We start from the raw sequence: 26,446 nt of genomic DNA on the forward strand, positions 1-26,446 counted from the left end.
AGTTACGTGAACCAGAGAGCAATGTGGAGGACCAGAGGTGAGTGGCGTGTGGAGCTCAGACGCTGGTGGTCTTGGATGGGGAGCCTGTCATTCTAACTTGAGTAGTGCAGGCAGGGCTGAAAGAGTCTTGGGAAGCCACTTTTGCCTGCACCTAAGCTATATATGAAGGAGACATGAAAAGCAATGAGTTACTGCAGAATGCGATCACATAAACTTTCAGGCAACAAACTTTAACATCTCATGAATCCTTGAAAGGAGTAAAATTTTCCCGATGAAATATTCACTAGAAATGCACTTTCTATTGTTTTGTTTTGCTTTTTCCCCTTCAGTGAAAATAATTATCTAGTGCTTACCAGCAAACCTTGATATCACTTCAGATATTAAATATTGTTATTTCAGCTCCTTTCTAGACCAAATAATCCCCAATATTTAAGTTTTCTATTCCTAAATCTTGCATTATTCTTATCAATTTTCTCAAGGCTCGTCCCATGTTCCCCACTTTATTTCAGCTGGATGACATCCCAATTGAAGGAGAACATTGAACTATGTTCAACACTAAGCCGTAGAGTCTAAAGTCAGTGTTTAAATCCTATCTCTACCACTTAAAAACTGAGATGTTTCTAAGCCTCAGCTTCCACATCTTCAGAATGGGCATGACTAGGCTTCCCTCCCTGCCAGCATTGCTATGAAGATTCAATTTGAAATATGATAGCACATTGCTTGGCTCCTGGACCATGGGTTGAACATAATAAAAGCAATTTGTATCTGCATCTTGTATGATCAAGACCAAAATAGATGAGGTAACCTGAACTACCAAGACTGTAGTGACATCTAGACACATCATAGTACAACTATTGAAAGACAGAGACAAAGAGAAACCTTAAAAGTAGTAAGAGAAAATAATGCAATACATACTCAGGAACAACATGATTAAAGTTGAATTTCTATTAGAAACACTGAAAGTCAGAGAGCAATGGATGACGTATTCAAAGCACTGAAAGAAAAAAAATCAACCAAGAATACTATATCCAAAAAACTGTCCTTCAGAAGTGACGGTGATGAAACATTTTACCAGACAAACAAATACTGAGAATGTCCATTGCTAGCAGAACTACCTTACAAGAAATGACATCAAAGAGTAACTTGAATCCACATGAAGAAATAAAGACCATTGGAAAAGGTAATTACATAGGTAAATATAAAAGACTGTATTATATGTTTTTCTTTTTCCTTCTCATGTCAGGTTTAAAAGATCACTGCATAAAACAAAATTTCTAAAACTGTATTTTGGGGCTTACAGAAAGATGTAATAGATACGTGAAAAATAGCAAAAAGGAGTTACGTAACAGAGTTATATTGAAGTAAACTCAACATTGTACTGGAATTAAGTTAGTATTAATCCAAAGTGGGCTGTGATACATTAAGATATAAACTATAATCCCTAGACTAACCACTAAGAAAATAATTTAAAAATCCAACGAAGGAATTAAAATGGCACAGTAGAAAATATCTATTTGACACAAAATAAGGTAGTAAAGGAGGAACAAATAAACTAAAAAGAGCATGAGACATACAGAAAAGAAAAAGAACATGGCAGACATAAATCTAAGATTTCAATAATTGCATTAAAGGTAAATGAATTAAACACTCCAATCAAAAGGCCGTTTGTCAGATTCGATAAAAAACAAGATCCAACCATGTGCTATCTACAAAGAGATGCAGTTTAGATTCAGAGACACAGATAGGTTGAAAATAAAAGGATGGGAAAAAGATATACCATATAAAAAGTAAACATAAGAGAGCTATAATGTCGAACAAAATAGACTGTAAGACAAAAAATGTTATTAAGGGACATGGAGGGACATTTCATAGTGATAACTGGTCAATTTATCAAGAAGATATAAAAGTTATAAACTTATGCACACCTAAGAACAAGGTTCCAAATGTATGAATAAAAACTGACAAAATTGAAGGGAGAAATAGATAATTCAACAAAAATATTTGGCGGCTTTAATACCCCACTCTCAATAATTGATAGGTAACCAGACAGAAAACTGGCAATGGTATAAGAAGACTTGAACAACACTACCAACCAACTTGACCTGATCTATAGAACATTCCAGTCAACATCAGCAGAATGCATTCTTTTCAAGCATACATGGAACATTCTCCAGGACAGGTTATATGCCAGGTCATAAAGCAAACTGTCAATAAATTTAAAAGCATTTAAATGATACAAAGTATTTTTCTGGACACAATGGAGTTACATTAGAAGTTAACAACAGAAATAAATATGGGTAACCTCCAAATATTTGAAAATTAAATGACACATGTCTCGATAACCCATGGGTCAAATGAGAAATCACAAGGGAAATTAGAAAATATTTTTAACTGAATGAAAACCAAAATACATCATCAAAATTTATATGAAGCAGCTAATGTGCTTAGAAGGAAATTTGTTTAAATAACAGCTTTACTGAGATAAACTTCATATACCATAAAACTTGCCCCTTTAAGGTGTACAGTTCAGTGGTTTTCAGTATAACTCTGAGAGATTTGCAACCCTCACCACAAATTTCAGAACATTTCATCATCCCAGAGAGAAACCCCATACCCATTACCAATCGGTTTTATTCCCTTCCCCCATTCCCTGGCAAACACTAATGCAATTTCTATCTCTATGGACTGCCTATTTTGGACGTTTCTTATAAATAGAATTATATGCTATGTGATCTTTTGTGTTTGCCTTTTTTCACTTTGCATGTTTTTAAGATTCACCCATGTTGTAGCTTGTATCAGTATTTTATTCCTTTTTATGAATGAATAATGCATTGTATGGATATACCACATTTAGTTTATCCATTCATCGCTTAATGGACATTGGGATGTTTCCACTTTTTGGCTATGATGAATAACCCTGCTATGAAAATTCATGTACAGGTTTTTTAGTGTGGACATGTGTTTTCCATTATTTTGGGTATATACCAAAGTGGGAAGTTGGGTTATATAGTAGATCTATGTTTAAATTTTTTAGGAGCCATCAAACAGTATTCCAAAGCAGCTTTACCATTTTATATTCCCACCAGTGATAAAGGGCATCTATGGAAAACCCAGAGCTAAAATAAATCATATTGGTGAAAGACTGAAAGCTTTACCCCTAAAGTCAGGAAGGAGACGCGGATGTCTGCTCTCACCACTTCTAATCATTGTTGTACTGGAAGTTCTAGCCAGGACAATTAGGCAAGAAAAAGAAATAAAAGGCAACCAAGTTAGAAAGGAAGAAATAAAACTCTATTTGCAGATGACATGCTCTTATATATAAAAAATCCTAAGGAATCCACAGAAAACCTTTTAGAGCTAATAAACTAGTCCAACAAGGTTGCAGGAAAAATATCAATATGCAAAAATTAATTATATTTCTAAACACTAGCCATGAACAGTCCAAGAAGATAATTCCATTTATAATAGAATCTAAAAGAAGAAAGTACTTAGGAATAAATTTAACCAAGGAAATGCAAGACTTATCTATTGAAAACTACAAAACATTGTTGAAGGAAATTAAAGAAGACTCAAATAAATGGAAAGATATCCTGTGTTTGTGGACTGGAAAACTTAATATTGTTATGTCTGTAATATTTCCCAAATTGATCTACAGATTCAGTGCAATCCCTTTCAAAATCCCAATTGCCTTTCTTGCAGAAATGGAAAAGTTGATTTTAAAAGTCATAATGCTCCTTGGATTGTTATGAATTCCAAAAAAAAATTGCTTGTAACATTTTTGCCAATGTTCTTGTTGCTTTTATGGAGGAGTTGATTTTCAGAGGTTCTTACTCCATCATTCCGTAAATGTTTCTAGAGGGAATTTATACCTTTAAGTGTCTATATTTGAAAACAGGAAAGACCTCAAATTAATAACCTTAGCTTATACCTTAAGAAACTAGAAAATTAAGAGTAAACTAAGCTCAAAACAAACAGAGGGAAGAAAATAATAAAGAACAGAGTGGAAATGAATGAAAGAGAAAACAGAAAAGCAATAAAGAAATTCAATGAAACAAAAAGTTGGTTCTTGGGCTTCCCTGGTGGCGCAGTGGTTGAGAATCTGCCTGCCAATGCAGGGGACACGGGTTCGAGCCCTGGTCTGGGAGGATCCCACATGCCGCGGAGCAACTAGGCCCGTGAGCCACAATTACTGAGCCTGCGCGTCTGGAGCCTGTGCTCCGCAACAAGAGAGGCCGCGATAGTGAGAGGCCCGCGCACCGCGATGAAGAGTGGTCCCCACTTGCCGCAACTAGAGAAAGCCCTCGCACAGAAACGAAGACCCAACACAGCCATAAATAAATAAATAAATAAATAAAAATTAAAAAAAAAAAAAAAAAGTTGGTTCTTTGAAAAGATCAGTAAAATTGACAAACATGTAGCTAGACGGACCAAGAAATGAAGGGAGAGAAGACACAAATGACCACCTGAGTGAGAGTGGGCATTACAACTAGAAAACAGAAGAATCCTTACATTAATGAGCTAAGTGTCCAACTTAGGAAGTGAGGAGAAATGCAAGCATAAAGATGAGGTGGAAGGAAGGGAAAAATACTAGCATGAGCAGGGATTAAAGGAACAGAAACAAAGATTCAAGAGGGGACTGACAAAGCCAAAAGCTGGTCCTTTGAAAAGACAAGTCTGTGGCAAAATTAAGCAAGAAAGAACAGAAAGCATGAGCAAACCATGAAAAAAAGCGACATAACTGTACATACAAGGCTATCTTGAATAATTTTATGCCATAAATTTGAACATTTAAATGGGTAACTTCCTATTAAATTACCAAAACTGACTCAGAATAAATTTTAAAAAATGAATAGATCTGTAACCATTGAAGAAATTTAAAAAAAATTAGTGGCTGCGTCTGGCTTATTCTAAGGAGGTGTCTCCCAGCCCTGGTGGCCTGTGAGACTCTCCCTCCCTCTCTCTGCCTCTCTCTTTGCCTGAGTGTTTTGAATATGCAGAATAACGCTAGAATTCTTTCTACTTGGAGCGAAAACTCCTGCGGGGGCAAATTAGAAAATGTGTGTCCAGGTCTTCCCTGGTGGCTCAGTGGTTGAGAATCTGCCTGCCAATGCAGGGGACACGGGTTCGAGCCCTGGTCTGGGAGGATCCCACATGCCGCGGAGCAACTAGGCCCGTGAGCCACAATTACTGAGCCTGCGCATCTGGAGCCTGTGCTCCGCAACAAGAGAGGCCACGATAGTGAGAGGCCCGCACACCCCGATGAAGAGTGGCCCCCGCTCGCCGCAACTAGAGAAAGCCCTCGCACAGAAACGAAGACCCAACACAGCCATAAATAAATAAATAAATAAACAAACCCAAAGTTAAAAAAAAAAAAGAAAATGTGTGTCCAGTGGGAAGTTGGTTGTCTAATGCCCTCGAAAGGGTAGGCATGGGGGGGGGGGTGGGGGCGTCATTTCTATGTTAAAATTGGTGCTCTAGCAGCGTGTGGGTGTAGGGGTCATGGCCACACTTGGGTTTGCACGTGAGAGGGTAGGACTCCAGTTAGTTCCCAACTCCTGAGATGCAGTGGGGAGAGGAGTAGAGGGAAAGGCTGTGGGGACAGAGTTCTATGTGCGTCTCTCTATGGGGACCACACAGAAGGCTCCTGAACCCTACCGGGGACACCGAGGGGGTAGAGAGAGTCTGAAGCCCCCCAGCCTCTACCCCAGGGCTGCAGGCTCCGCAAGGATGAATACGTTCTACACCTGGCCTTATGCTGTGTGGCCTGCTGACTCTTCTCAGGTCTTTCTGCAGAAAGGCGTCTTTGGGGAGCTTTGTTCTGGGTAAGATGCTGCAGTGGGGTCAAGTGGCCATTGCGTAGGGCTAGTCCTCTGCCGACTTTCTGTTTGTGCAGGATTGAAGGGGGAGGTGGGAGAGACTCCCTCACGGTGATGAACCGCAGGTTCTTCCTCGAGGAGGTGGAGAGGATAGTGTATACATCCCCTTCGCCTTCCCTCGCCCCATCTCTAAGAGCTTACAGGAGCCCGAAAGGCTGAAATGAACATTTCTGAAGTTTTATTCCCTATGAAAAAAAGAGAGCTATTTTTCTGAGACCGCATTTTATAGGAAAGAAGAAAGTTTAGTTAACCAGGTGTTGGGCTCCTTGAGTGAGGCTGGGACCGATTTGGGGAGGACAGTCATGGAAGGGAACCTGGGTACAGGTGGCAGGGAACGCTTCTTCATTAGGCGGGGAGGGCTGGCCCCCAAAAAGTTGTTCTGCTCCCTGAAATGCTCCCAGAAAGGTGGCTCGCTGAAAGTGGATCACAGACAATGTTCTAATCCAACTGCCGTTTTTCAGGTTGGACAAGACAGATTTCATTTGATTGCTTTCGCATTTTCTTTTTATCTTAGGTAAAGGGTGTGCCCGGTTTCTCTGTACTGGACAATGGTCCGATTGTTAGAAACCTTGCTTACATGTATATATGTGTGTGTGTTTTGCCGTTACTCCTGTGTTTTGGAAGTCTTTGGGGACAGATGATATTTATGAATGATGTCCCAAGGGTATAATCAGGATGACTCATTCTTGGAACCAGTTTTATCCGTTAAGAGATGCCAGCTGCACCCAGTTCACAACTGAACATACTTGAGACAGCTTCTCGCACTAACCTGCTCCTGGTTTGGGGTCAGAAGGGCATATTTTCGAGGACTTTCTACTTTTCCAGAGATTTAATTTCCCATGATGGAGTCCCGGGGACCTTTTGTTAAGTGTTTTGACATTGTGAAGTCGGTTACATACTTGAGAAAAAGCTGTGTTTTGGGATTTCAGAAAACATACCCCCATAGGCAGTTTTATGAGTTTCGTGGTTAATCGCAGTAACAAAGTCTCCTATTTATTCTCTGTCATTCTTGAAGTAGTTCAGAAGAATTTCCTGACGTTATTGTCTCTGTATTTATAGGACATCAGTTAGGCAGGCAGAGTGGGGATTATTAATCATCTCTCTTATTCGGCCTCTTACCTTCCCAAGAGTCACCACCAAAGGGGGGAAATGGAGGTGCTCACTGGTTACGTAATGTTCAAAAGCCCCTCCAGTAAGGCAGGGTCAGAATTGGAGACTACAATCTTGGGGTCTAGGTTAGTAAGTTTTCATTTTAAGTTCCACCTGATCCAGTAAAGCTAAATTTCCTGATGGCATCTGAGACTTAATTCGAGACATTGAGGTGTGTCTCACATCTCAGACAAACCCTCCATGACCTTTGCAGAGGGCTGGCCTCCGAGTCACCTCATCTGCAAGGCATTTTCACTCATTGCTACTTGTACTTTCCTGACTTTTCCCATGGGTGATTGTCCTGGAGCACTTGGATCAGCCCAACTGAGGTTCCTCTGTCTCCCTTACCCTGTCTCCTGGGGTCTTCATGACCACGGATGCATTTATCTCAGGGAATTTTCCGGTTTTCACTTTTTCTACCCACTTTGCCAAATCGGATATTGTACCAGCATAAGGATTAGGTAGGCACCCCCTCCTGTTTTGGACTCATCCTCGAAATAGCTGTCTGATCCCATCTCTTGGAGAGGAGACAGGCGGAACATCGAAACACACTTCAACCTGCACATCTGGCAGGCGGGCGGGCAGATGAGAGTGGAATTCCTGGACCGGTTCCTTGGTCTGTGGTCTCTGGGGATTGCTTGTTGAATAACTCCACATCGCATCACTTCACAGATAAGGAAGATCTCATCCCCACGGCATCTCTGATTTCGGCACAAGCTTCAGAAAACCCCAAGCAGCTAATCTAGAACATGATGTTTTAAGCTGCTATAATCACCAGCCAACTATGAACATGTGCCACGCACATGCCGGCCTTCCCTTCTTAACTGCAACACTCAACCGGCGGGGCTACCTCGGTGCGCTCTTTCCTGGTTCCTGTCAGAGGCGGCCTATGTCATGCCTGTAGGATGGAGTCTTATGAAGACACCGGCCTGTGACAGCAGGGCTTCCTGGAAAGGGCACTGAATGGAGGTCAAGGTCCTTGATTCATTCCTCCCCACCGGCACCAACAATTTGTGAGATCTTAGGCAAGACCCCTCTCTGGGACTGAGTCTCCTTACCTGCCAAATGGAAACCTGTCTGTCTGGGAAGTATCTTGACTATTTCAGGAGCCAACTGAGGCAGGCTGGACCAATGGGTCAAACAGACTAACAAGAGAACGTTTAATGGGAAGAGATTTAACATCCTAGACACGGGCTCAGAAAACAACTCAGCCAGGCAGGAACAGAGAAGAGCTGAATAAGCAGAAGCACGTGGGAATAGTTGTTGGACATTTTAGTTAATTGCAATGGAAACATGAGGAGTCCAAAAAAGCAAGTGTAAACATAAGCTGCATTAGTAGAAATATAGTTCTCAAAACAAGAGAGTATCATATTGGCCAGACCAGTGTTGGAGACCTGGGTTCAAGTTTGGGACCTCACCCTTAAGAGGACAGTGATATCCTGGAGTGTATTTGGGGAAGACAGACCAGAATGGTGAAGGGTATGAAAGTCTAGGGCATCTAGGAATCAGCAGAAAGAACTGAGAATGTCCTTTTCCATTTCTGGGAAAGGGTCCATTTAGCAGGAGCTGGTAGTTGCCCAGAGAACCAACCCAGGACAAAAAAGCAAAAAGCTTCAGGTTTTTATTTTTGTTTTTCTCAGCTCAAGGAAGAACTTTCATTTCTTTTTTCTCTTTTTTCCTTTCTTTTCCAACTCCCCACCACCACCACCCAGCTTGTAACATTGCTTCCTCATAGCAACCAGAGAAAATTTTATTTAGTACGTGGTTAATATAGTCATGTGGTTAAAAAAGCTAACCAGCCAACCAACTAACCAACTAACCAAACAACCAAACTAACAAAAGTATAAAAACAAATACAGACACAGGGAAAAGCCTCCTTCTCACCCTTGTATTCTGGAAGGAACAGTTTGGCAGGGTCCTTAGAGCTGGATCTCTGAAGCTATGCTGCGTGGATTTGCATCCCATCCATGCTGCTTACTAGCTGTGTGACCTTAGGCAAGTTACTTAACCTCTCTGAGCCTCAGCGTCCTCATCTGAAAAATAGGAATAATGATGCGGGATTGTAGAGAAGATTAAATGGGTTCATACATGTGAAGCATTTAGAGTAGCTCCTGGCTCGCAGTAAATTGCACAATACATGTTAGCTCTCATTCCTCTCATTATCCTTGGCTTCATTCTCCCCATTCCCCCTTAAGTAACCTTTATTTTTCAAGTTTCTTGTATATTGTTTCAGAATTTCTTAATGCACATAATATAAGCAGATATGAATGTCATTTCTCGTTTTTCTCATTTTTAAAAATTCCAAAGTTAGTATGTGGTACACATTGTTCAACACCAGTTTTTTTGGGTTGTGTTTTTTTCTTTCCTTTCACTTGAGAGTATATCTTGGAGATTTTTCCACATCAGTACGAAGAGAACTTCCTCATTCTTTTTCACAGCTGCATATAAGGAAGAACTTTCTAACAATTAGGGCTTGTTTGAAAATAGAACTCTGTCACTGGGAGCATTCAGGCAAAGAACAGACAGGGATGATGGAGCTGAGATTATGTGTCAGCGAGGTAGTCAGGCTAGAATACTTCTACTGTTCCTCCAACTGAGATTGCCTGATCCTGTGTTAAGTTGTCCAAAGATTAAAGAGCAGTTTAAAAAACTCCAGAAACAACATTGTTGTTTTCTGTCTCGCTCTGATTTGGGGCTCAGCCAGCCCTGGGTGGTTCAGACTCCAGAGGGCTGGCTTGCAGGGCTGACCTGGGCCATGTCAAAACGCAGGAGGTTCTGAGTCAAGGTTCTGGCTCATCATCTAGCCCCATCGGGAACTAACCTGGCCCGTCATTATTACCTAGAGGGAAGAAGGATTCCCTTCCAGTAGATTCCAAGCCACTCTTTGGCAGGCATAGTCTCACCGGGGAGTGTCCTCCAGAGTGATACCTATCAGGGTTCTTGGCCTTCCCCAGTCAATAGAAACTGATAAGAGGCCAGATAAGAAATTCAGTCAAGGCTTTATTGGGGCCCCTGCTGCAGCAGGGTGGGAGCAAAAACAGGTAACAGTTCCCCCTGCTCGCTCCCCAGCAGGGGTGGTGAGCTGGTTTCTTACATGGGGTGAGGGCAGCAGTGTGTTCCGGGGTCAGGCTGGAAGGGTGACTTAGGTGGTCTGCCAGCCCCTTTGCTGCTGTTGTGTGCGGGGTGCATGCACAGCACCCTGCTTTGGCTCCTGACACCCTGTTTTTGCTCTCAGCTCTTCAGAAGTGGTAGTTGGTTTTTGTTTGTTTGTTCGTTTTTGTATCTTGTTGTCCATACTTCGCCCCAACTGCACATGCATGCAGTTATTTTTAGTCCCTTATAGTTTCTTTGTATTTTGTTGCTTGAGGAGACATTTGTCCAGGTGCAGGCGCTGCAGCAAAGGGTCCCAGGTCCCAGCCTGTCTCAATAGGACGTTGGGTTTGTTCCCCACTTCTCAGCCTGCAACTCACCGTCTCAGGTGGAACTTAGGTGGTGGCCAGCATGACTGCGTTCCCAACAGGCAGCCAAAGCCCCAGGGCTTCCCTTCCACCTGCTCTTTCCTGAGCGGTCAGTTCGAAAGGAAGCAAGAGATGAGCTCGACTTCCCTCTGCCAGCACCTCCCACAACTGGAGAGTAAGGGTCTCTCTTTTTTTTTTTTTTTAATTTATTTCTGGCTGTGTTGGGTCTTCATTGCTGTGCGGGCTTTCTCTAGCTGCGGCAAGTGGGGGCTACTCTTCCATGCGGTGCGCGGGCTTCTCATTGTGGTGGCTTCTCTTGTTGCGGAGCACGGGCTCTAGGCGTGCGGGCTTCAGTAGTTGTGGCACATGGGCTCAGTGGTTGTAGCTCATGGGCTCTAGAGTGCAGGCTCAGCAGTTGTGGCGCACGGACTTAGTTGCTCCACGGCACGTGGGATCTTCCCGGACCAGGGATAGAACCTGTGTCCCCTGCATTGGCAGGCGGATTCTTAATGACTGCGCCACCAGGGAAGTCCCGAGTAAGGGTCTCTTGACTTGTGATTGCAGAAGATGAGAGGAGATTGTGTGCCCATTGCCCAGGTGATGGAAAGGTCCCCCAAGTCCCAATAGAGTCTGAAATGTCCCCTCTAGAAATGAATGCTTTTGAGTCTTTTTGCTCCACAAATCTGTAAAAATGCATGTCCCATTGAGAGAAACAACACAAACATTTTTCAGGCACTAATTCCTCCGTGGGTGGGAGTGACTGAGAACCGTGCTCCCCACAGGGCGCTCAGAACAGCTGGCAGGAGGGAGTACAGGTGGGAGAGGGGAGAAGGTTCTAGAGAGAGGTGGGAGGGCTGCTGGCCGCTGGCCCTGGACCGGGGCCATATGGGTCCAGATCTTAAAAGGAATCGATCTGGTCTACTTGCTAGGATTCTTAGCAAAGAATTAACGGCAGCAACAGTTAACCTTGCCTAACTCAAGGTTACAAATATTCTCCCCCATGTTTTCTTCAGAAGTTTTATAGTTTTAGGCTTTAGGGCTAGGATCCATTTTGAGTTAGTTTTTGTACGGAGTGTGAAGTATGGCTCAAGGTTCATTTTTTGGGCATATGAATATCTATGTATTCCAGCAACATTTATTGAAGAGAATTTCCTTTCTCTCCTGAAATGCCTTTGCGCCTATGTCAGAAGTCAATTGGCCGTATACCTGTGGGTCTACTTCTTTTAATACTCCTGACCCCCACTCTGTCATAGCCCCTGCTCAGGGCTAGCACATGATAGGTGTTTAATAACTGCTGGGGGGGGGCTATAACTTGATTGCAGGTGTTTTCAGGGCTTTCTCATTAGATCCAGGTGAATGTCGCTGGGCTTGGGGAGAGGAGCGCAGTAAGGAAGTCAGGTGGTATGACAACAGCAGTGTGTTATTGGTGCTGGTTCCTGCTCACACCGTCCCTAAGAGTTGGCACTAAATAAGTCAGGGTCGGCCTGAGTTCCTGAAAGATGCTACGGATTAGGGTTGGGGTTTGCCTTCTCACCAAGCCAGCCGGTTTCAGAGACCATGCCCCCAGCTTGTGAAACTTAGGGCTGAATAGCCCAAAATAACCTTCAGGAAAGTTTATCCTTGATTCCTGGTAACTGTCTAGAGCAGTGGTGTCCAATAGAAAGATAAAGCAAGCCACAGATGTAACTTAACATTTTCTAGTGGATGTCTTTTAAAAAGTGAAAAGAAACAGGTAAAACCAATTTTATAACAATTTAACTCAACAGATACAAAGCATCATCCGACATACAATCAATATGAAATCATCAATGAGATATTTTATATTGTTTTGAACTAAGTCTTCAAAATCCAGTGCGTATTTTACAATTATAGCACAACTCAATTCAAACTATGCACATTTCAAATTCAGTAGCCACATGCAGCCGGTGGCTACCATGTTGGACAGCATGGCTTTTGAACTTGCCTTATGTTTCTGGCTTTAATGCTCTCCCTTTCTTCAAATCTTTGTTCCATAGAAAAAGCTCTTCCCTCTGGAGTCTAGCTTCCATTTCCCATCCCAATATCTCCTGTTGCTGAAAGACAAGATCAGAAGAGGAGGGGGAGGAGAAGAATATCTTGAGGATGGAAAATAGAGAAAGAAAACCTAAATCTAGGTCAAACAAAAGCTCATGAATCAGGTTTTATTTACACCTGATGAGTTGGTGAAGAAAGAGTTGGTGAGGAAGTCTCCATGGTGTGCAGGCTCACGAGAACCAATCTATTACTTTTCAGGAATTTTGCAAGCCAGTTGTTAAACACAGCCATTAATGAAAATTAAGCTATATAAACTTTCCATTGAATATATTAAAAACATAAGTAATAAATATACAACACACAACACTCACCACTTCCTAATTACGTGACTCTATTTTGCTATCATCTCTTATGACTATGACATCTGAGTGGCAGAAACACTATAGGATGCTGTGCTCCTCTTTCCAACTCTGAGTCATAACTTGAAATCCATAGGAGTATTTACGCCACAGAAAATGACAAATGTTACAAGTCAGGGCTCTACCCCCAAATTTGCCAGTTGTTAAAACTTTACCATCACGCCCCTGGGAAGGCTCTAGAAGATGTCAACTCAATGAGATGAAGGATGCTTGGCACATTATACATGTTCAGTAAGCTACATGTGGACTAGCTCTATTGATAATGATTGGAAATCTGAATAATTTCCAAGAGGGAGAGGATGTTTGGTTTGAAACAGCCTGTATCATTTCTGTAAGTTTTTTCCACACATGCCTACTGTTGGCTTTCCCAAGTGTCCAAGAGTGAGGTTGACCTAGAAGTTACAGCTGACTCTCAGTGGAGCGTTGGTAATAAAGTTATTCTCTAAGTACCCTCATTCCCATTGCTCTAAAGGACTAAGACAGAGAAAGAAGGCTTGAAAGCCTACCTACTAGATAATCATAGCAATTTTCTCCAAGAGGTGAGAGTTTTTCTTTTGTTTACCTGCATTTTCTAATTTTTCTACAATAACATTCCCAGTTTTAACTAAGTTAATTTTAAAAACAACACATAGGGTTTAAATGTCTTCAAAGGCCTATTTAGGTGCTAAGAGTGGGAAGAGAAGTATTAAACATGAGAGAGTTTCAGCTGAACTGGATGAGTCTCCCTGGCTGGCCAGTATTTGAGATAAATCAATTAAAAGGAGGCCAGGAACTCCCCTGGTGGCTCAGTGGTTGACTCCACGCTCCCAATGCAGGGGACCCAGGTTCAATCCCTGGTCGGGGAAGTGGATCCCATGTGCATGCCGCAACTAAGAGTTCTCATGCCACAACTAAGGAACCTGCAAGCTGCAAGTAAGGACCCCGCCTGCCACTACTAAGACCCTGCACAACTAACTAACTAACTAACTAACTAACTAACTAAATAAAATATATATATAAAAAAAGAAATTCTTAAAAAAAAAAAAGGAGGCCAAACAGGAAGACTCTAGCCAGGTGTCTGTGAGCCCCGGAGTGTTTCCGTTGAAGTACCCTTTCTCCCACACGAGAGCCCCCATTCATCTGCACAGATGACATATGGGATGTCGATAATGAATATGGATTTGATGTGACTTCATCTCTCTGCCAAACCAACTCACAGAACTAATTCCACTTTCGACTATGTTAAATGAGGTTTTAAAAAGTGTATCAGAGGATAACTTTTGAAGTCTCTCAGCTAGGTCAAGAGGTGCATTTGGGAGAAAACTTTGGGGACAACTCTTTCCCCCTATACCCACGGTTGGAGCCCTATTCTGATGTCTTTGATTTATAAGGGTGAGGGGCTAGAGGGATCTGTCTTGAGAGGGCTTTGACTTTTAAGGGATTCAACTAGTTGAAACCTTATGTGCAGTTGGAAATAAAGCTCTTTTATATCATAAAAGCTTGAAGGTGGGATAGCACCCCGGAGGTCAATACTCTAAACCTAGATTGGGTTCCTGAGTCCCCTCTTTATGTCTATGTCCAGTTCCCTTCTTTGCCTGACACACCTCCCACGACAGTGCAGTCCATTTTGGGTGGCATCCATAGAAAGCTCGGCTCACGTTGATCCTATAATGTAGGATTGTTGTTCCTAGGTCTACAAGATGGGGGCAGGGACACACATGGATGCAAGCTAGTGAGATCTGTATAAGAAAAACTATTTCTGTAGTAACTTAATGCAACATGACCAGCACTCACTAAGCCATCCTTTATGTGCAAGGCAGTGATTTAGGCACTCTGGGAGATATAAAAATAAATAAAATAGGGGCTCCACCCACAAGGAGTTCACAAGCCGCAGTCTAATGTGTGCATACAACCAACTCAAATACAAGGCACAAGATGAACTGATGAAGGAAATGGAACCAAGATTTGTTGAGTTCCTTTGATGTGCTGTCCTTGTCATGGGTCTCATGTTATCCTTGAGGCTTGTGCATTAAACTCCCTGAACCTCATTTTCCTTATTTGTGAAATGTGATGTTGGATGAGATGCCCTCCAAAGTCGTTTCCAGCCCTCACATCCCATGGTTCATCCCTCCTTTCCTGGTGGCCCCAGGCTTCCCTCTCCTGGGTTGGGCTGGCTAAGGGAATGGATAGGCAAGAGATATATTGTTGTTCTTTTTTCCCCTCCCTGTGGGATGTACTGTTGACTTCAAACCAGTTTGAACAAAGCACTCAGGAATAAACCACAGAGAACCATCTAGAATTGGCAGAGGATAACCCTATGACCCCAGAGGCCTTTCCCGACTCTAGTTTTTATGATTCACTAATTTGCTGCACCACACTCTGTCCGGGAACTTAGAGTTCAAAAAAGATGCAATGTAAATTGCTGGAGGTAATGAGAAGGCTGCCGGCACCGTGGGACCAGAAGCGTGGTTTTCAGTGAAATTAAATACAGAGAGATATTTAAAGAAGCCAGAGACATTTTTTTTTTTCCCCTGAGAGACTCCCATTTTAAGGCGGGTAGGGCACATTTCAGGTTTTCTTTTTTCAGTGGTGTGACTAGGTTTTTACTATGTTATGGCTCCAGTAGAGCTGCTTATCTGTGTTCTAACCTCCCAAAAAGCTATCGGATGCAGACATGGTTGTTTAGCAATAAGTTCTGCTGTAATTAAAAGAAATCATGTTTGAAGTGGGAGATGCTGTAGGAAGACCAATGTTCTATAAATATGTCTTCTTTGAGGGAATTGCTGAGGGCAAGGAGCAGTCACTTGGTGTTTGATGAGTTTCATGACTTTTTAGTGCTTTCTACATTTCCCCAACTTTGGGGAATCTTTATGCCTCTTTGCAACTTTGCATTGAAATTATGTGATGGAGATAAGAGACAAGCAGGATAATTGTTCCAGAATTACAGTGTGGCCAGAAGACCAGAAAGCTAATAGCCTTTGGTGCCTACAGGAGTTCAGTGAGGGATGGTTTACTTGGGGGATGGAAGGAGAGGGCCGGCCAGCCAAGTGCATATATGTGTGGGAGGTTATTAAGTAGTCAGTACAGCGGAATCACATCTTCCCTGGGTCCACGTTCTGAAGTCAGCCATAAGGTGTATACCATGCATGCTTAATAATGTTGGTTTAAATCCCATAGAAAGGCACACACTGGAGAGTGTCAGGCATCCCGGTGATTTTTCCTCTATGTTGGATCATGCTGCTGTTTTGGGGCTGGGCACCAGATGAAGAAGTGCACCTGTGTTCAGGGACCATGTTCTATAACAAAATATGTCTTTAAATGTTGGGTTTGTACTCAGAACATGCACTCAGCAGAATCACCTGAGGTTGGATGTCCCAGAAGGAAGAGTAGATACATATCCTTCATCTTATATGCTCTTTGTAGAAAATGACTATAGAGAAAAACACCAGGCTTAATTACTAACACAATTTAAATAGTTATTTTCTGCTATTATGATCTTTCTCTCATTTTCTTTTTCCCCCAAATGTGGAAAGTTGAAACAGCAAGATATAATAAATGGGTACATGATGCAAACAAACTGCATATATATTGATGTGTATTATCTCCCTTGCTTTTCACAAGAACCCTGCATAGCAAGTGGGGTTATCCCCATTTTGCAGATGTGAGAACTGAGGAAGGTTACATGACTAGCCTAAGCTCAGCTAATGAGTAGTGGTGGAATTTGAGCTAAGGTTCCAAAGCCTGTGTTCCTTTTTCTATGCCCTAGAGACTGGATATATTTTTTAAAAGGAGGATAAGAACATAGGAAGCACATGAAGGAAGGAAGGGATGGAGAAAGACTTGCAAATAAGAAACAAACCTTTATGGAGTGTCTTTTATGTACCATTTGTTGCACCAGGCATTTTCACATCTCTTCGTGTTCCAGACTGTGTTAGTTTCCTATGGCTGCTGCAAAGAATTATCACAAACTTAGCGGCTTAAACAACAGAAATGTATTCTGTCACAGTTCTGGAGGCCAGGAGTCTGTAATCAATATTGCCGGGCTGAAATTAAGGTGTGAGCAGGGCCATACTCTCTCTGGAGGCTCGAGGAGAGAACCTGTTTCTTGCCTCTTCAGCTGCTGCCGGCTGCCAACATTCCTTGGCTTTAACCACATCCCTCCAAACTCTGCTCTGTGGTCACATTGCCTTCTTCTCTTCACGTGTCAAATCTCTCTCAACCTCTCTCTTTATAAGGACACTTGTGATTAGATTTAGGACCCACTTGGGTAACTCAGGATAATTTCTTCATCTCAAGAATCTTTAACATTTGCAAAGGCAATTTTGCCATATAAGGTAACATTCCCAGGTCCTGGGAACTAGGACGTAGATATCTCTAGGAGGACCATTATTCGGCTGACCGCACAGCCTAACCATAAATGTTAGGAATGGCCTAGGTGAACAGCTTAGCCATTTATATATTTCGTTGTCGTAGTTTATTTTTCTAACTCCAGAGCCCCTTAATCATTAGTTCTATGCCTTACCTCTGAGGTCCCCTCAGGCTGAGGAGGGAGAGGAGTCATCCACTAGCTGAATTTGCTTCACACTGATGTTGGTGCAAGAATTTTTAAAACTGTGTTTGTTTTATGTTGTTGACCCCTGGTCCATATGTGAGCCTTAGTTTTTGCCTTTGGTGTGAGGTTGACTTTCAGTGAGCTTAGCATATGGTTGCCCTGGGTCATTGCTTTTTGCAGAAGGCTACAGCCTGTCTGGCCCACATCTTCTGAGAACAACCGTTCACATGGCAGCAAGGGAGACTGGGCGAGCTGTGCAGGACGGCTGATCACGGAGGCCAGGGAGAGGTTTGATGAATGCTTCTCCTTGCAATGCGGGATGGAGTTAGAGGAGGTCTGAGAGGCCCTCAGAGACTGAAGCTGCAGAACAGGAAGCGACTCTAGCATGTTCTATGACCTCTGAGTGGAGGACTGCAGTTTAGAGGGGGTGAGGAGGTGTGCTCCCAGGGAAAGGCCGATGGTTCCTCAGAATTTGAAGGTGTCAGTAGGATACTGGCGCCGTGATGAGGCCAGCACATAGTTCACAAGGGCCAGCCAGCCCTTCTAGGGTATAGGAGGTGCTCCTCTGCACGGAGGGGACAGGTGCTGGCTCTGACCCAGAGATGTGCAAACCCAAATCCCAGTGATCTCTCCCAAGGGCTTGAAGTTCTCTTTTGACTTGAAACTTAGACACTTGGATGTCCCTCCATCACTTTAAATTCATGCTTATCCCGTTCTCCTCCCAAACCAGTCGTCTCTGCTGACGTGTCCATATTGGACATTTGTACACGCATTCTCTTAGCCACTCAGGACTGAAGTCTTAGTGTCAATACTGACTCTGAATTTTCTTAGCTTTCTGCCTCCCTCAGTCCCCTTTGAGAAGAAGCAGATAGCCTAGTCGTAGGACCGTAGGATCTGGAGTAAACAGAGAAACCAAGAACACAAATTGTGTTCCAGGCAGGCTCTTCCACTTATTTGCTGTGTGACTTACTCTCTACTATTCTGTCTCTGAAAAATCAGGATAACACAATAAACCCTACCCAGCAGGGTTATTGTGAGGATTATATAAAATAATAATAATAGTTATTATTGTTTTTGTTATTCTTTCTCTCATAGCTTCCACTTCAATTCAAGTCTTAATCACCCCAAATCAGGACTGTAATAAATTCTTCTAAATCAGTACTTTTCAACCCTTTTAACGGTGACCCAGAGTGAAAAATTTATTTTAGATCGTGACACTACAAACACCTCCACAAAATGGAAGTACAAGTTTTATGAAATACTGATATTTTCTATCCTTTTCTCATTTATCGCATAAAAATTTTGTTTCAGTCTATTACATTGATTTCATGACCACTAATGAGTCAGAAAAGGGGCTGGGTCACGTAGAAGACTGAAGCCATTGTGAGGACTATGGATTTTATTTAATTAGTTCTTCAGAAAAGAACTCTATGGAATTTTTTTTTTTTTTTAAACCACATTGTTAGATAATTTTTCTTTTACACTCAGACTTCTTTAGGCCCTGGTATCTCAGTGTGTTGTCCTAGCTGTGAGTCTACAACATTATCATCGGTGATAAAAATCCCAAGTCGTACTTTGAGAAGAAAACACCCCCAGGATCCTATCCTCACTCCCTTGGAGCAGGGTGGTGGCCCCAGGCCTCAGCTGACCTGATCTCTAGATAACCTTTTAAGTTGTGAAGAGCTTTAGTCTATCTGTTCATTCTCAGCTAAAAATAACTCACTGGTCAAGAACCATCACATTTCACAAGGCAGTCTGGAGATCTCACCTCAATGCAGGGGTGAATCTCAAGGTCTGATCAGTCTGACCTGACCTTTAGAGGGGGATGCACTTAGCGCACCGGCTAACATGGCGCCTGTGGATTACTTGGGGTTTATCAATTGACCTCATGCATGTCCTTCAAGGAGCTCATCATGTACAGCTCATTTTCCCATTGCACAGGGTTCAACCCAAGAGGCCTTGCAATGCTCACCGCCCTTGTTCTCCTGTTTAAGGAATACGTCTTCCTCTAGACGCCTGGCTGGAGTTCAGGGCATCGTGTTCCTCCCAAATACTAACAAGAGCTTACAAATAGCGAGTCTTCAGTGAGGAAGGCTAAACATCCATTAGCAGGGCGGAGATTAACATGCATTACTCTCTTAGTCCTCCAAACGACCCATGGAGTTAGGTACTAATGTTGACCTCCTTTTGTAAAGGAGGAAGTCAGGACATAGAAAAGCTAAATACCTTTGTTTTTTTGTTTGTTTGTTTGTTTGTCTTTTTTAGTATGCTCCAGTATTTTAATAAGTAATATTGTCTGTGTCATGTAGAGATAGCTTATGTACTTCATATATATACAATTCATTTTTATGTTATGTTATATTACATATATAATTCACTCGTAGTGTCACAGATGGAGGATAGATTTTTTTTTTTTTAATAAATTTATTTATTTATTTATTTTGGCTGTGTTGGGTCTTCGTTTCTGTGCGAGGGCTTTCTCTAGTTGCGGCAAGTGGGGGCCACTCTTCATCGCAGTGTGCGGGCCTCTCACTATCGCGGCCTCTGTTGTTGCGGAGCACAGGCTCCAGACGCGCAGGCTCAGTAGTTGTGGCTCACGGGCCCAGTTGCTCCGTGGCATGTGGGATCTTCCCAGACCAGGGCTCGAACCCGTGTCCCCTGCATTGGCAGGCAGATTCTCAACCACTGCGCCACCAGGGAAGCCCGGAGGATAGATTTTTAATAACAAAAAAAAGCTATTGGCAAATTTGAGCCTCATGTATATCAGTAGTGTGTTTTTATTAAATTTATTAACTTTTATAAATGCAGCAATTTATTCAGTAAAACCTGATCATGTCTAAAATTTCCCAGTGTTCACATTTCATAAAATCTTATTTTCTAAAGAGCACAGCATAATATTCCCAGAATCTCTTCCTTGAAAGTAATCATGGTTAAATACCTTTTCTAAAAGGAGAGGCAGAGTCTAATTCCAATTCAGAACATTGTCTCGCAGCTTGATTAACTCCAGGGCCACATGCTGTGTGGTATATTTGAACTGGTGATGAGAAAGGGAAGCAGGGTTGAATGAAGTTATGAAGGAAGCTCATTTCTTCCTCAGTGCTGCTACCTTTGTTCTCCCTTTCTGCTTTCTTTCTCTTTTCTTGATGGCCTGTTTTATGTTCCAGCTCATTTTTTTCTCTGTCTCTCCCCCTTTCTTATATCTTCTCCCTCTCCCTCCCTCAACTAAAGAAAACCCAATATTGGGAAAGAATCTGATAAACATACAAGTATACGTAAGTGGTCATAAGGTCTTAACTCTCCTGCAGGCTAGTCTATGGTCGGTGCACATCTGTTCATCAAATATTTAGAGAACACCTGCTTACAGGCAATCCTCAGGGCTGTGTGACTTAATTGAACCACGAAATTGCCATTATTCCTGGGACCTTCCTGGACTTCATGTACATAAGGGACGAGAGAGATGAAGTGGGTGCCCAGGATCTCATAACTCGCTAATGGCAGAGCCGGGAGACAGAAGTCCCTGATTCCTAGCGGTGTCGTTCTCCCCACTATAGCATACGGCCTCTCCGATTTGCTTTTTCATATCCGTCATGGTGAACCTCTACGTGGTCTTGAATCAGAAGTGGAGAGTTCTTGGGATGAAGGAGGCAAACAACTGGTGTGGTTAAATTCCCATCATAAAGGAAATGTCCTTTTCCAGTTATTTTTAAGGTTACCCTTAAAAATACATTAACGGGGATTAATGATCATACCCTACTATCAGCGTAGGGACCCAGGTCAGGCAAGTTCTGGTAAACGTTTGGAAAGGTCAACATACTCCCCTATCAGCAAAGTGATTGCGCTGAGAATTCCCGGGCGCAGAGAGGGCCCAGAGAACCCGGTGGGAGAGGAAGGTCTTAGAACACAAGGTGGAGTAAGGCCCACTTGACAGCTGCCCACACCACATCAGTACTAACTGGCTCTTTCATTAATTGGGTCATCTTGAGAATCTTCTAGTAGCTAGTTCATCCCCAAGATCGCAGGTCAGGATGCTGCAGGGCTGAGCTAACTGACCCCTCAGATGCACATCCCTGCCCGGCCCCCAATTACCCAAGTGCTTTGAACTCTCCAGGCAAAATTCACTTTGCTTCTGGGCTGAAGCACACTGGGCACATTCTTGAACAGAGTTCAATCTAACAGGATTTCCCTAAAACAAGCAACTCCCTGGATGTCCTGGGAAGCACCGTGGCTACTGGGGGGATTAACATAGCCAGAGCAACGTGGCTGTGGATCAGAAAGAAAATGTATGTGCTTTTAAAAAAAACTGGCTCAGAGTCTTGGGAACCCCATAATCAGAAGCATACTCATTCTGACGGTTTCAAAAGACCCAACACCCACCTCAGTGCGACCTGGCGAGGGTTCAGAGAAATCCACCCCCTCTTTTGTCTTTTGGATGGAATGCAAGAGCCATATAAGACTTCCTGCCTAGAAGGCAGAGAGAGGGCAGGCCTTTGCCACCCTGTCTCAGCAAAGTGGGGGACGTTTGGAGGTGGCTTGTTTGGGGGCTGTGGTCTCATCTTACGGCACGAGGCGTTCCGTGTTAATTCTGCATGGCGCCCACGCCACTGCAAATCTGCCATCTAGTCTTTATCTAGGGTTTTTGCTGGTTTATGTCTTGTTTTGTTTGTCTCCTGAGGGAGAGGTACTCACAGTTTGAGGTGTGGGTGGTTCCTGTCAGGGCCGGACATGCAGAGATGGATCAGGAATCGAGACTAGGGGGCTGCAGGCCAAGAATGATGAACTTGATGTCTTCAGAGGTCAGGCCTGAGGCCCAACTAGTAGATCTGTCATGGCAGGACAGGGCAAACAAGTCTTGGAGGTCAAGGCAAGCAAGGTCAGGAACCCCGAGGGTTGGGTACCTCAGAACAATAGCGCTGGCTGGTAGAAAAGTCATCCTGGGTCTAAAGTAGACGCTGAGTCATCTCTGGCTTCCTGATTATTTCTAGTAGGCTGGGCACAAGTCTGGGCCCCATGGGAGTCTACCTTCTATCTTTAACAAGCTAGAGGCCAAAGTTTAAAGTCTGGGAAAAGGGAGAGTCTTACAGCTACTAACAGACACCTCCCTGGGGTCTAATTTATCCTCTGCAGAGAGAGGGCATTGTCTGTGGATGTTGGGTTTGCAGGCCACTTTGGCAAAGGAAAACGGAGGAGCCATCTATCTGCCTGTAGTCTGTTGTGATCTGTATTTTCTACAACTGGAACTGCCAGTGGAAGATTTTAAAATATTGGATCCACACCGAACCAGCTTCATGGGGGGACTCTGCGAAATGAATGCTTCAGACCTTTCCTTAGACATCTTGATTTTCTAGAATTGGCTGAATTTTAGGACGAAACTAGTTTTGCAGGTCTGGTCACAGTTTTGCAGGTCTGGTCACCTCTGCACACCCTGGTCCTGATCTGTGCCCAGGGATGGAGTTTCAGCGTTACTCCGCATTCCTCCTTGTAAGTCTCATTTCTGCCGTTCAGCTCTAATGGTGATCAAGGGTGGATGTGTTACCATATTTAAAGCAGGATTTCTAGACCAGTGCTTGCAGACAGTTCCTAGGGAATCCATCCGTGGTTGCTTCCCACTCCAAACTGATCATCCGTGCACCCATGCAATCATTCATTCAAAAAGCAAAGACTCATTAAAGGACTTCAGTGTGTCAGAGCCTACCAGGTGCTGAGGAAAGACACAGAGCTGATTGAGAAGGAAGAGATGGAGGCATGATCCTAAGGGACTTGAAGAGTGGCGGGGTCAGTATCTGGCTTAGGGAAGGAGAAAGAGGGAAGATAAGCTCGTTTGAACATGTAAGACAAGGCAAGCCTTGAAGGTTTAGTTGATTAGACTGATGCATGATCAGAGCACACAGGGCAGTGAAAGGAGGGGCCGGAATGTCCAATCCTGGAAGAGACTGGGCTCTGAACTTTGAGAGGAAGAATATGGTTTCCTCCCTGGGGGTGCATGTCGCTGTCCTTTCTATCTGAATGACCTTAGCGATGGGCATTGCTGTGAGGCTGAACTTGAAGAGTCCAGCTTTATGTTTATGAGCAGCCTTACCCAAGTGACTTCAAAGGTTTTAGTCTACAATGAACTGATCTGGTTGGCTTGATTGGAGCAGATCATTCTAAGCCACAACCACAGACTCCTTCTAGCGGGGCCAGTTGACTTCCCTTTGTTTTACTGGTAAGGGCTGATCCTAGAATCAGCACACACATGATCATGCTTGACTACATGACTGGACGTTTCTTGAGGTCAGTAGCATTGTTGTCTATCACAACTCTCCAGGGCCTAGCAGGTCATATGCTGGTGATTATATGAAAGCTGTGAACTTCAGGTAAGACAGTGTGGAAACCCATTACTTACCATGAGTAGAAACCCATTGCCATCCCTTGAGAAACTCCTCTAGTACATATCTGCTCTCGTTGGGTTAGATGGGAGACTTGAGTCAACTCTGCACACCCCCACCCAGAAAGGCTGGGTGCAGAGTTATCATTCAGTTTTCCTCTTTTGCAACACTTTGTGTGTTGTTATCTACAATAATTTTACAAAATGATACTCATCCAGGGAGCTTAGAAATCTTGGAAGGAAGTCAGCTTTGGCAAATTCTATTCCTCAGGGTTGAAAGCAAATGCATCAGCCTGGGTCTCTCAAGAAAAAACAAAACTCATGCAGAGTAATATCATAGAAGAAATTTAATATGGGAAATTAGTTACAAAGAATTTTTAGAAGAATTGCAAGAGCAAGCTTGGAAGGTAAGGCAACCCCAATATTAGCAATTACAGCTTACTCTGCCTTTCTAGGGCTGGAGGAGTAGAGGCATTACCTGAGCTCAAGAGCCTGGGCTATCTGTTGGAATCTGGTTCCATGGGAAGTTCAACAGTTGTGCTGAATGGGGAAGACTCAGCCCAAAGTACAGGATGGGGTGAAAGTGAACACCTGGCTTCTCTTTCCAATCCACCCTCCAATCTCTTGCCTGTGCTTCCCTTTGGCCAAACCAAGCAGGTGGCAGTGGATGAGGTAGCCTTGGTAGCTTCCTGGGGTCTCCCGCTTTGAATACAGAGAACAAGGAAATGGTGGGGACTGGATCTGAGGGCAAATAGGCAAGTGACCAGCATTCATCCATAGACGCCCCCAGTGCTCCTTACGGTGTGGATTTGAGGCAATGTGGCCGCACTCATCTTAGATAAATGGTGGCCCCTTGGGAGGATTGTACTGAACCTTTTCTCTCTTTCTTCCCGATTTGGCCTTTCTTGGAAAATATGTAAACTGCTTAGTGAATCCACTGCACCCCAAATTAGCTTCACCCTTGACACTGGAAATGTATGTGGGTGGAGTATCTTTTAGGCAGCACCTCATTAAATAAACACTTGACCTGTAAGAGTACAGGCTGGGGTCACTGTGTTGGGAGGGAGTATGAGGGAGAAGAGAGCAGTGGGAATGTGCCTTTGGGTTAGAATTCCGATTCACAGGTCTTCTGATCCTGGTTCACAGGGGAGGAGGCCAAGCAGACTACCTACGAGAGAGAAATGGAGGAAACTGGGAAGTCCATCCAGCCTGTGTAGCACATCGTACATGCCTTGTAGGCTCCCTGGGGATGAGATTCCTGGTGGGGGCCCCCACTTTGTCTGGAGGTTCTATGATCGCATAATTAGTCAAATGCTCTGTGTCAGTTAGGGTTTGATCAAGGAAGCCAAACCACTATGAGCGATGTGGTCAATAAGAGATTTTCTGTAAGGATTATAGCTTACCCATCTGCCACTGGTGAAGAAATCTATGGAAGGCTGTTGCCTCCGTCTGATGGTGGCCTGAAGTCACTGCAGGTCCGTGTCGACAGTTGGGAAGAAAAGCTTGGATTTGAAGCGGGGGAGAGCCAAGGACAAACTGGAACGCACCTTCAAGAAGCCCATGAAGACATCCTGGGACCCGTGTGCATCACTCGTCACCTCTAACCTTAACCATACGGATACTCTACAGAAGCAGGTGCCCGTCTCTCCGTGGAACTGCATGCATGTCTGGCCCAGGACCCAGAGAGGCTGAAGGAGGTGATCTTGCAGGCTCTCCTCCAACAGAGTGGGCTAGCGGACCAATGACAACAGGTGCAGGCCACCAAGGTGCTTGGTGCTCTATACCACTTTCCCCACGCGATGGAGGCTGCTTGCCTTCCACCCCCCGAATCCCACTCCAACTTCTTTGGTGGCCAACCCTAATCTGGAACCATAGAGGGAAGGGAATTCTGGGAATCCCAGTCACAGCTTAGCTGAGTTGACACTAGACAAAGCTGGCACGTGTTGCAAGAAGACTCTGAAAACTAATGGTTGGAGGAGGGGTCCCCATGTGGGTGCAGAAATGAGCTTTCCTCACCCCGAGAGAGAGGAACTGTGTCTGTCCTTGGGGACCAGCAGCTGTAAGCTGGTGGCCTCCTCTCTGGGTGGCTCCTACAACAGAGGTGTCACCTCTCTCTCAGGCCTCGGGAAGGTAGAGCCCTCTTTGGGCCACCTTACCTCTCTCTCCAAGACAGAAATAATCACACCTCCCCTCCCAGGGTGTTGGGAGGATTCATTAGTTAATGCTGGCGAAAGGGCTTTAAAGGTGAAGGGTGTGTCGGAAATGCTGTCCTAATTGCACCCAGATGCCTGAATCCAGATTTACAGGCACTCTGCTAACAGTAGAATTTGTCAGAGTTGGTGGTGACCTTTTCTCCCCGCGACATTTCTGAATATTTTGGTTGTCAATTGTAAACAAGCCCATCCCAAAACAAAAATCAGACTTTCTGTTGGTGCTTTTTAAATGGTCCTTATTCCATTGAGCATTTACGGCTCCCTTCTTTCTCCCGCGTTTTTCTTCTGTTAGGGGTGGCTAGATGAGGCTGGCTTCATTTCCGCCTCCGCCTGGAGAGAGCCAGCCTGGTGATAAGACTTGAACACACCCTTTTCAAGCAGGCTACCTTCATACCTAGGTGGCTAGGATGTCAAAGCTTCCAG

General features: G+C 43.8%; 1 protein-coding gene and 1 long non-coding RNA gene across 5 annotated transcripts in view; one reads left to right on the forward strand and one right to left on the reverse strand.

Moving 5' to 3' along the window:
- Positions 1–26,446, forward strand: part of RUNX2 (RUNX family transcription factor 2) — a 314,463-nt gene that overhangs the window by 258,921 nt on the left and 29,096 nt on the right. The window lies entirely within an intron of this gene.
- On the reverse strand, positions 12,457–22,336 carry LOC130709022 (uncharacterized). Its single transcript, XR_009009436.1, has 4 exons — positions 22,133–22,336; positions 20,385–20,480; positions 16,754–16,842; positions 12,457–12,555 (listed from the first exon to the last, which is right to left on the reverse strand). It is a non-coding gene; the product is annotated as an uncharacterized LOC130709022 (long non-coding RNA).

The sequence above is a fragment of the Balaenoptera acutorostrata genome, chromosome 10 (genome assembly GCF_949987535.1).
Source record: "Balaenoptera acutorostrata chromosome 10, mBalAcu1.1, whole genome shotgun sequence".
NCBI classification, from domain to species: domain Eukaryota; kingdom Metazoa; phylum Chordata; class Mammalia; order Artiodactyla; family Balaenopteridae; genus Balaenoptera; species Balaenoptera acutorostrata.